Source organism: Coenobita brevimanus, chromosome 77 (assembly GCF_032717465.1).
Source record: "Coenobita brevimanus isolate Jiangsu-jjx chromosome 77, ASM3271746v2, whole genome shotgun sequence".
Taxonomy (NCBI): domain Eukaryota; kingdom Metazoa; phylum Arthropoda; class Malacostraca; order Decapoda; family Coenobitidae; genus Coenobita; species Coenobita brevimanus.
Window position 1 is genome coordinate 2614896 of NC_137030.1, and position 12008 is coordinate 2626903.

Consider the following 12008-nt stretch of genomic DNA (forward strand, 5'->3'; position numbering starts at 1 on the left):
TCCTCCTTCTTCTTCTTCTTCTTCTTCTTCACCTCCCCCTCCTCCTTCTTCTTCTTCATCTCCTCCTCCTTCTCCTCCTCCTTCTTTTTCTTCCTCTTCATCTCCTTCTCCTCCTCCTCCTCCTCCATTTTCATCTTCATCATCATCATCTTTTCTTCTTCATCTTCCTTTTTCTTTTTTAAGATGATTTACCTAAGCCTGTAGTCTCCCGTGCCTTCTCAGTTTCGGTTTAGTGCAAGCTCGGCAATTTCCAGCTCAATTTGCAAACAGGTCGGGTTCTTGTGAGCTGACGAATCCTCCAACTTGTTTTAGGGAAGTGTATTGTGTGTGTGTGTGTGTGTGTGTGTGTGTGTGTGTGTGTGTGTGTGTGTGTGTGTGTGTGTGTGTGTGTGTGTGAGAGAGAGAGAGAGAGAGAGAGAGAGAGAGAGAGAGATATGGTTATGATGATGGTGATAATAATAATAATAATGAGAGAGATGAGAGAGAGAGAGAGAGAGAGAGACGGAGAAGGGAGTAAGGAAGTGAAAGGAATGACGTTATTAATAGTCATGATAGAGAGAGTGAGGAGAGGGGAGGAAGGAGGGAGGAAAGGGAGGTGGAGGAGGGAGGAGGAGAGAGTCTATGGTAAATGGGAGGGAAAGGAGAGAGAGAGAGAGAGAGAGAGAGAGAAGCGGAAGGTGAGGGAATGAGGAGGAGGAAAGGGAGGGAAGGAAAAAAAGGATATAGAGTAATGGAGAGGAGGGGGGAGTAGGAGGAAAGTGAAGGGATAGGGAGGGAGGGGAAAGAGGAGGGGGGGAAAAAGAATATTGGGTGGAGGGAAAGAGGGAGGGGAGAGAGGGGAGGGGGGTGGTAGGGATGGGGGTGGTAGGGAAGGGGAGGAGAAGAAGGGAAGGAAGGGATGATGAGGGAATAGAGGAAAATGTGGATGAGAGAGAGAGAGAGAGAGAGATGGGGGAGGGAAAGGAGGGAGGTGGAGGGGAAAAAGAGGGAGGGGAGCCAATGCTTTCTCTCTCGTTTTGGTGTTTAATACTAGTGTTTACGGGGAGGTGGGGAGGGGAGGGGAGAAGGGGAGAGATGGAGGGGGGGAGGAAAGTGGGGAGGAGGGGATGGGAGGGGTTGAAGGGGAGTAGGGAGGAAAGGGAGCAGTGGGTGGGGAGGTGAAAATGAGAGCAGGGAGGGGAGGGGAGAAGAGGGGAGAGGAATAAACTGGAAACGAAGGACGAAGGAAAATACAGATAATTATAAAGGAATTGGATGATTTACACACACACACACACACACACACACACACACACACACACACACACACACACACACACACACACACACACACACACCAAAATAATAAAAAAATCCCCAAAAGACAAGCTAGATTAAAAAAAAAAAAAAAAAATATGAGAGAGAGAGAGAGAGAGAGAGAGAGAGAGAGAGAGAGAGAATCAACCGGTATAGAAATCATCAAAAAAAAAAGAAAGAAAAAAAAAAAGAATGATGGATAAAAACTAGAGTGGATATAGAAGGTGATCGAAGAATTATGGGAATGGAGGAAGGCAAGACGAAGAAATCTGAGAAGAAGAGAGAGAATCGAACTCGAGGTCATTCGGTATCGAGGTGGATGTCTGACCACTACACCACCGCCTCCCCCCCCAAAAAAAAAAAAAAAAAAAATCGAACGAAGTAAGAAAAAGAAAAATAATAAGAAAAGAAAAGAAAAAAGAAAAAGAAAGCAAAAAAAGAAAATTCCATATCATAGCCTGAGAAATTCATAGTATTATTTCGAGTAAAAAAAAAAAAAATAATAAACCACCGCCCCCCTCAAAAAAAAAAAATATAAAAAAAAATATAAATATAAATAAATCCATACCATAGCCTGAGAAACGCCTGGTACAATTTTGAGTAAAGAAAATAAAAAAAATAATAATAAAAAAGTCAGGCCTAAAAAAAGTGACAGGAGGAAGAAAATGGTAATTAGTGTCCGTCAGTCACGATGGCTAATGATAAGAGAGAGAGAGAGAGAGAGAGAGAGAGAGAAGGAAGTGGGTGAGTAGGAAGAAAAATGATAGGAAGAGAGAGAGAGAGAGAGAGAGAGAGAGAGAGAGAAGGAAGTGGGTGAGTAGGAAGAAAAAATGATGGGAAGAGAGAGAGAGAGAGAGAGAGAGAGAGGGAGAGGAAAATATAGGAGGAAGGAGGTGGTAAGCAGGATGAAAAGAAAATGGTAGGAAAAGAGAGAGAGAGAGAGAGAGGAAAATACAGGGGGAAGGAGGTGGTATGAATGAAGAAAAGAAAAACAATAAGAACTGTAGAAACGGAAGAAGGAAAAAAATGAGAAAGAGAAATGTTAAGAAAATAATGACAGGAAAATGAGGTTGATATATAATTGGTTTACGGTGTTTTAAATTAGCCAGTGGAAGAAGAGAGAGAGAGAGAGAGAGAAGAAAGAGTGAGAGGAAGAAGATAAAGAAAGAGAGAGAAAGAAGGAAAAGAAATAAGTGAGGAAATAAAGAAAAAAGAGAGAGAAAGAAGGAATAGAAATGAAAAAGAGAAGAGGAAGAAAAAAAAAGAGAGAGAGAGAGAGAAGGAATAGATGTGAAAGAGTGAGAGGAAGAAAGAAAGAGAGAGAAAAGAAACGAGAAAAAGATAGTGAGAGGAAGAGGAGAGAAAGAGAGAGAAATTAATGAAAAAGAATGAGAGAGGAAGAAGGAAAATGGAAGAGATAACAATAAGGAAAGGGAAGATTAAGATACGTAGAAGGGAAGGTGGGAAACAGAAGGAAAATAAGTAGGAAGAAGAAGAGGAAGAAGGAAAAATAAGAAAAGGAAGAGGAGAGGAAAAATATGAGATGAAACGGAAGAGAAGAGGAAAAGAAAGAGGACGAAGGAAAAAAATAAAGACCAGGAAGAAGGAAAAGAGGAGAAAGAGAAAAGAAAGAGGGGATAGGAAAACATGAAGGAAAGAAGAGGAAGAAGGAAAAACAGAAGAAAGAAGAGGAAAGGAAGAGGAAGGAGAAGAAAAAATGAAGGAAAATGAGAAAAATGAAAAAATAATATTGGAGACGAGGAAAATAAGAGGAAAAAAATAATGAAAATGAGAACCTAATGAAAGCAATTATTCCTTGTCATATAGGCAGGTTAATGGAGGGTATTTAATGGCTAATGAGGGCAATTAACCTTTATCACAGGTATGCAGGTATCAAGGTAATTATGCCTGCTAATTACTGACGATTTTGTTCAGGTGAAAAATTGGAGGTGAATGCATATTGTTTTTATTATTATTTTGTTCTTGTCATTACTACTACTACTACTATTATTACTATTTTTATTACGGTATTATTATTATTATTATTATTATTATTATTATTATTATTATTATTATTATTAATATACTTACTTCTGCTCCTCCTCCTCCTCCTCCTCTTCCTACTCCTACTACTACTACTACTACTACTACTGCTACCATTACTACTACTACTGCTACTATTACTACTACCACTACTACTGCTACTATTACTACCACTACTACTGCTACTACTACCACCACCACTACTATTACTACTACTACTACTACTACTACTCGTACTACTACTATTACCTGAATAAAATCATTTGGACATCACTTCCGTTCAAGACAAGGATAGACATATACTAACTCCTTCAGAATCGCCTTAAGGATGTGCAGAGGAGAGGGAGGAGGCCAGAATAATGAGCGATAAATAAGTTGGAAGATAAATTGGTTAATAAATTGATGTAGTAATAAAGTAGTGTAGTGTGGCATATATAGGATGGCATATTTGAATGTTGTAAACGTTGGTGGGATTTAGAACAGGGAAATGATAATAATAATAATAATAATAATAATAATAATAGTAATAATAATAATAATAATAACAGGAGGAAGAAGTCTAAGAATAGTAGTAGTAACTGCAGAAGTAGTAGTAGTAGTAGTTGTAGTAGGTATAATAATAATAATAATAATAATAATAATAACAACAATAATTATAATAAATACTAATCACACGTCACCCAATCGCCAAAATACAGAGTGATGCCAAAAAAAAAATCACTTTAACCAGTCGCCAAAATCGCCAAAATACAGTGATACAAAAAAATTAAAAATACAAATCCCTCGCTAACCAATAGTCAAAATACAGAGTGGTGCAAAAAAAATCACGTTAACCAGTCGCCAAAATCGCCAAATTACAGAGTGGAGCAAAAAATAAAAATAAAAATCAGTTACATCATAAAGAGTCAGCTTGCTAAAGAATAATTAGTAAAGAAGGTTAAATGAGGAGTAAAGAAATAAATGGAAAGAATAAGGAGCTATAAAGAAGGTGCAAAGGGAAAGCTTGGAATAAAGGAGGAAGATAAGTAATAAAGAAAAATGAGATAATTGGTCTTTAGGAAGTAAATAATAAAAATACACTAGTAAAGGAAGTGTTAATAAGGCATAGAAACGTGATAAAGAGAAATAAAGACTAGTAAAATACAATAATACGATAATTAAACACGATAATAGGTACAGTAATAAAATACGATAATGATAAAGGAGGTATAAATAAAGCGTAAAATAGAGATAAATAATATAGTAATAAAAGTAATGAATGAATAACCCATAGAAAATAAATGATAAACAACCCAATAAAGGTGATATAAAGCATAGGATAATAAAGGCAATAAAGAGAATAAAGAATAAAGGAGTAATTAACCTGAGATGCAGAGTAATTAGGGTCATTTAGATCAGTTAATGAGGCTGGTCAAATGCCAAGAGTAAGTGCATTGTCTTTGGGGAAGGGGGAGGGGAGGGGAGGGGGAGGTTAGGGGAGGAGGGAGGGGAGGAAAGGTTAGTGTGTGGGTGTGCTTGGGTGCATGGGGGTGGATGGGTGGGGGAGGGGTAGGGGAGGGGGATAGTGGGGGAGGGGAGGGCAGGAGAGGGAGAGGAAGGGGATAGTTGGGGGAGGGGGAGGGGAGGGGGAAAGGTTAGTGTGTGGGTGTGTGCTTGTGTGGATGGAGGTGGATGGGTGGGTGGATGGATAGATTGTGGTTTGTGTGTGTGTGTGTGTGTGTGTGTGTGTGTGTGTGTGTGTGTGTGTGTGTGTGTGGATATGTTTGTTGATGAGTGGATATGAGGTGGATGTGAGAGAATATGTCAGTAGGTGGATGGATGGATAGATGTGGATGAGGTGGATGGATGTTTTGGCAGTGTTATGTGGATGGATGGATGGATGTGGATAGAGTGGATGGTGGATGTGGAGATGGGTGGATGGTAATGGATGGCTGTGTAGTGGATGAATGTGGATGAATGACTGAATAAGAAATGAATGAAGGAGTGAGTGGATGGATGAGTGGAGTGAATTGCGAGAGACTGAGTTGACAGGGTGGAATGAGAGGGAGAGAGAGGGGGGGGGGTAAGCAGAGTGGACATGTGGAGTAGGTGGACTGGGCTTGTGTGGAATGGGTGAAGTGGGTGAAGTTGAGTGGAAAGGTGAAGTGTGTGGAATGTAGTGGAGTGGAGTAGTGGAATTGGGTGGACTGGACAAAGTGGAGTGGATGCAAGTTACTGTTAGGGGTGAAGTGGAGTTGGAGAGTGGAGTGGAGTGAAGTGGGTGGAGTGGGGTATAAGTGGATTGGGGTATAATTGGAGTGGACTTGGGTGGAGCAGGAGCAAGAGACCCATTGGAAAGGCTGCTTTTTCTCCCCTTCCACTTTTTTACTCCACCCGCTGAACTTTGTGCGGACGTGAAAGTGTAGCAGCTGGAGCACCCCACCCCCCCCTCTTCCCTCCCTCTCTCACCCTCCCTCCCTCCCTCCCTCCCTCTCCCATTCCTTCCATCTCTCCTTTTCCAGTTCTCTCCTTTCCCATCTTTCCTTCTGTTTCTTCTCTCTTCCCTCCTTTCCTCCCCCTCTCCCCCTCCCTCTCCCCTCCTTCCCTCCATTCCTGTTTCTTCCTCCTTCTTCCTTCCCCTTTCCTCTCTCTCCGTCTCCTTGCTCTCCCCCCTCCTTCGCTGACTCCTCTCTTCCCCTCCCCTCCCTCCCTTCCTTCCCTTTCCTTCCATCCTCTCTATTCCAGTATATCCCTGCTCCTTCTTTTTCTCTCTCTTTCTCCCTCCTCTCTCTCTCCCCTTCTTTCCTTCCCTGTCTCTCCTTTTCCTTCCTTCTCTCTTCTTCCCTCCTTCCTTTCTTCCTTCCTCTCACTCTTTGCCTCGCCATTCCTTCCCTTCCTCCTTCTTCCTTTCCTCTCCTTCCATTCGTTTGTCTCTCCCCCATTCCATTCGTCTCTCCCTCCTTCCCCTTTCCTCCTTAATCTTTGCTTCCTCCCTCTCTCACTCTTTCCCCTTCTCTCTCCCCTCTTCTCTTCCTCCCCCTCCTCGTTGTCTGTCATACCCTCCCTCCCACTTCCTCCATCCCTTCCTTACTTGTCCCCACCCAGTCCTCTTCTCTCTCTCTCTCTCTCTCTCTCTCTCTCTCTCTCTCACCCCACCCACTGCTCTAGATATGACATGTTTAAGCCTCCCCTCCCCCTCCCCTCCTCTCCCCTCGATTAATCTCGCCTTGCCTCCGTCTTCCCCTTCTCCCCTCCCCTCTCCCCTTCCTCCACCTTCATCTCTCCAAGTTCCCTCTCCTTTCCCCCTCCTCTTCCCTTCCTATCCCTTCCTCTCTCTTCCCCTCCCCTCCCCTTCACACCTGGCCTAAAACTTACCTCTCTGTCCATTTCCCCTCCATATACCCCTTCCCCTTCCCTTTCCCCTTTCCCATCCTCGGCTTTCCCCTCCCCGACTGTTGTCCCTTCCCTCCTCTTTCTTACAATTTTCCCCCCATTCCCCTTCTTTCTCCCCCACCCCAGCTCCTCTCTCATGCATTCTTCCCTTCATTTCCCCTCTTTCTCCCCCATCATCTCCCCCCTCCTTCATATCCACTTGCTCTCCTTCACCCCTCCCCCTCCCTTCCCCCCAATTCCGCTTTCTCTGACTCCCTCACCTTCATCTCCCCCTCCCCCCTCCTTCTCCCCCTCCCTCCCTCCTTCTCCCCCTCCTTCTGCCTTCCCTCCCCCTCCCACGCCACACCATCCTTCCCTCCCACATCCCCACACACCTGTTTCTCACTTATCCCATACCTTTCTCACCTATATCATACCTCTCTTTCCCTTACACCTGTTGCACCTTCCTAATTGCACACCTTTCATATTATCCTTCTCCTGCACACCTGTCTGTCTTTCTCACGTGTCCATACCTTTCTCACCTGTATCATATTTGTCTTTCCTTCTCACACCTGTCTCACCTTTCTGATTACACACCTGATTAAATATTACCCTCCTCTTACACACCTGTCTCTTTCTCACACGTGTACCCCTCACACACACACCTTCAAACCTACTTCTTTCTCTCCTGCACCCATCATATACCTTTAATCACACCTGTCGCACCGTCTTTCCCTCTCACACCTGTCGCTAATTACTCCCATCACCTGTAGCATACCTGGCCCATACCTGCCTTTCCCCCACAAGTTTCTCTCCGGTTCCTTTAGTCAGTTTATATAATTTTTCTTGAGTTATTTTCTCTGTGTTCATTTTCCTTACTTTCTTAGGAATTTCTTTTTCTTTTCTTCTAGATTTATTCCCCCCCCCTTTTTTTTTTTGTGTGTGTGTGTCAGCCTTTCTTTCTTCCGTTTTTACTTCTATCCGTCCATCTGTCTGTACATCCTTCCTACCATCCATCCATCCATCCATCCTTCCTTCCTTCCTTCCTTCCTTCCTTCCCTTCCCTTCCTTTCCTTCCGTCCATTCATTCTTCCATCCTTCCCTTCCTTCCTTCCCTCCATCCTTTTTTCCTGCCTTCCTTCCTTCCTTCCTTCCACCTGTCCGCTCATATTAAATCAACTTTACCACACCTGATCAACATAAGTAACATTTACCTTTTCTTCTTCTTCATCCTCTTCTTCTTCTTCTTCTTCTTCTTCTTCCCCTCCTCCTCCTCCTCCTCTTCCTCCTTCTCTCTCTCTCTCTCTCTCTCTCTCTCTCTCTGTCTCTCAACAGTAATACAGATAACAATGAGAAATCTTTAGTTGCAAGATTAATTAACGAGAGATGATTTGTTGCAACATTGGTTATCGAGAAATTATGTGTTGCGAGATTTTTTTAATGCAAGAAAGAAGGAACCCAAGGCCAGAAGATTACAACATTGTTCCCTCTAAGAAAAAAAACAAAAACAATATAAATGAGAGCCAATTTCAAGACAAAAAAGAAATAACAAGATAAGAGAGAGCCAAATTCAAGACGTGTTTGGTTGCAAGGATTAAGGATTGCACAGTTGCAGGATTGCGTCAGGGAGGAATGCCGTGTTGCAGGATTGCCCGACGGAGCATGCAGTGAGTGGCAGGATTAGTCAAGAGGAAGAGACCAGCTTTGCAACGTTGAAAAGGGGGGCGTGGCTAGTTGCATTAGCTGACATTTTCGGTACGAGGCGTGGTTGCTGAGGAAAATCGTCTGGAGAGAAAGAGAGAGAGGGAAGAAACATTAAGCTTAAATATATTCCTTCATTTTCCTACATAAAACTCACCTGTATAGTAATTTCCCACAGGCATCTCTCCAGCCTAATTAACATCAAATACACACCTAATGGCCAGGTAGAGTGCAGTAATTACCTGATATTTTCCTGAGTAATTAACCTCCTCATCAGACAGCTCATTAACACAAAAGCAGGTTAATTAAATGAGAAATATTATCCAAGTATTTAAGATAGTATTAGAGGGAAGAGCAATATTCCTTTCACGCAAACTTGGCCAAATATTACCCAAAGATTCGAGATATTTACTCCTTTCACCTTAACTTGGCCTGAAATTGCCACCTCTCCGTCTGGATTGCTGAGCTGTGACATTAGACCGGGACTGGAATATGATGCTAGTCACGAAGAAGTGCATTGGAAAGGATGACGAGCACCGGTATTGCCCGACCATTGAACGAAATTACAAAAAGACGAAAATCTGGGAAAAATTAAAGAAAAAATAAAATAAAAATAAATAATAGAATAAATAAAAAATATATGATCAGGTGACTCTTAACCCCATTCTTACCTGCGATTTATCTCAGCCTCTTCACCTCGATGATGCGTCTTGCGTTTTTTTTCTCCGGACGATTATATTTCTCTCTCTCTCTCTCTCTCTCTCTCTCTCTCTCTCTCTCTCTCTCTCTCTCTCATAAATACCTGGGAGTGTTAGTTAATATACCAGATTCTCTCTCTCTCTCTCTCTCTCTCGACCTTTTCCCTGCCTGCTCTAATAAAGGTCAATAAAGTTTTTCTCTGTAGGCTGCTGTGTGTGTGTGTGTGTGTGTGTGTGTGTGTGTGTGTGTGTGTGAGAGAGAGAGAGAGAGAGGAGTGAGTTTTATAAGAGATAGACTGGTGTGTGTGTGTGTGTGTGTGTGTGTGTGTGTGTGTGTGAGAGAGAGAGAGAGAGAGAGAGAGAGAGAGAGGAATGAGTTTTATAAGAGATAGAATGGTTTGTGTGTGTGTGTGTGTGTGAGTGAGAGAGAGAGAGAGAGAGAGGAGCGAGTTTTTGAGATGGAATGTGTCTGTGTATGTATGTGTGTATCCTATGTACGTATGTGTGTGTACCTGTGTGTCTGTTTTTTCCTTACATTTTATCAGGGCAGATCTAGACTCCTTTCCAATCGCTAAATTTACTGCAAGACTCTAACATTAAATTCTTTATAATTATTACTCACTGATAATTGGACAGGTAAAGGTGTGCATGATGATTATACCTTGTCAGTGTTAAATGATGATGATGATGATGATGGTGATGATGATGATGATTGATGATGATGATGATGATGATGATGATGACGACGGCGACGATAGTAATAATGATAATAATAATAATAATAATAATATAATAATGATAATAATAATAACTACAACAACAGGAACAACAACAGCAACAACAGTAATAATAATCATCATCATCATCATCATCATCATCACAAAACTTAGGCAGATATTATGCAGAACAGAAGAATTATCCCCAGTTATCTCAGAATATATCCATCATTGTTATCTTGCTGAGAATTATCATAAACAGAGGTTGAGAGATAAGAGATAAAATGCATGGAGAGAGAGAGAGAGAGAGAGAGAGAGAGAGAGAGAGAGAGAGAGAGAGAGAGATGTTAAAGGTGATGGTGTTGCTGTTTATCTATGTTTATTCGTTTAATATTTCTCCGCTCTCTCTCTCTGTCTCTCTCTCTCTCTTATTCTACACTCGTTATTCCTTCATCGGACGTAACTAGGCAACACACGCGTCTCCTTGGTTATTAGTCAAATCTTGCTTAAAAACTGACATCTTAATTTTGAGGTAGGAACGCGTCTCCTTGGTTACTAGTCAGATCTACTCACCAAGTATAACTACACGCATGGTTGCTCAAAAAATGATGTCAGGAATGAGTCTCCTTGGTTACTAGTAAAATAAAAAAATGATGTCCTAGTTTTTAGATAGGAACGCGTCTCCTTGGTTACTAGTCAAATCTACCCACCAGTTTACACCTGGCCGTCAACTGAACTGAAAAGAGTTAAACGCGTCTCCTTGGTTACTAGTCAAAAAAAGGGTTAGAGACCTTTTGCCAGGTTAGAGTGAACGTACTATAGAAAATTTTAAGTATTTTTTTTTTTTTTTTAGCTGTTAGTAGAAGAAAAAAAATTATTACCTTTTTCTATTAATTTTTTCGTTCTTCAGTCACCCCTTAAGGTATCGATATCACGTCTACCCAAAGAGCAGACGATTTTATTCACCTGAGATTTTGTAGAATGAGTCAAACGGGGTAATGTGTTAAGGGATGTATGATGAGTGTGTGTGGGATAGGTGGAGGTAGGGAAGGATGGGTGGTTTGGAGAGAGAGAGAGAGAGAGAGAAGAAGAAGAAGAAGAAGAAGTTGCATTAAGAGAGAGAGAGAGAGAGAGAGAGAGAGAAGAAGAAGAAGAAGTAGAAGTTGCATTAAGAGAGAGAGAGAGAGAGAGAGAGAAGAGGAAAGAAATAAAGAGAGAGAAGAGAAAAAAAGAAAAGTCTGCCTGTAAATAATTATAATTGCAAATGAAGTGAAAATTATAGACAGAAGGGAAGGATTATTGACATTTTTATTTTTATTTTATTAGCAAAACTCAAAAATAAATATATATATATATAGTAAAGGAAGCTGTGGGGTGAGTAGTGATAAAATATTTCTCTCTCAATTTCCGTGGCATATATGATAATTATAGATAAACGAAAAATTATAGAGAGTAACCATGGATTTTGATGGCTAGAAATTTGTTTATTATAATCGTAGGCGGGTAATATTATGTAAAAATTCATGTTGGGATTTTGATAATATTGTAAACTGAGAATTTTGGCAACTATCTATCAGTCTATCAGCATTATCGTTGAGTATATGTGACTAATCTCAAAATTATAATAAGGCTACGTCATGTTTGTCAGAATTATGCTAAGTATATGTCAGTCATCTCAAAATTATCATAAATATATAATCAGTAACCCTCAGAATTATGATAAAGGTGTGTCGTGTTAGTCGAAAATATGATAAGTATAAAATCATCTCTCAAAATTTTGGTTCAGTATGTATCAGGATCTATAATGAGTGTTTTTCCTGCCGTCAAAATTATGCTGGATTATATATATCGAGCCTTCCAAAACTATGATAATTATACATTGCTACGTATGGAAGCGAAACCTGGATCTTACTGGAAGGACACAGGTGAAGAGTGAGACTGTGGAAAGGAATTATTTGAGAGGAGCATTTGGAGTTAAGTGGAGAGACAGACTGACAAATAAGGATGCGAAGGAGCTAACACGAAGGTAAAAACTTATGATGGAGTAAGGTGTAATAGAATAAACCACTTAGGAAAAGGTGTTAGGGAGCTTCCTGAACCGACGAGAATACCTGACTGCGAACACGAAGGTAAAAACTTTAGGTGTGTGTCGCCGGGTTGTCGACAGGTGCTTAACAGGTATGCCAGGTGAGGTCTATAATCA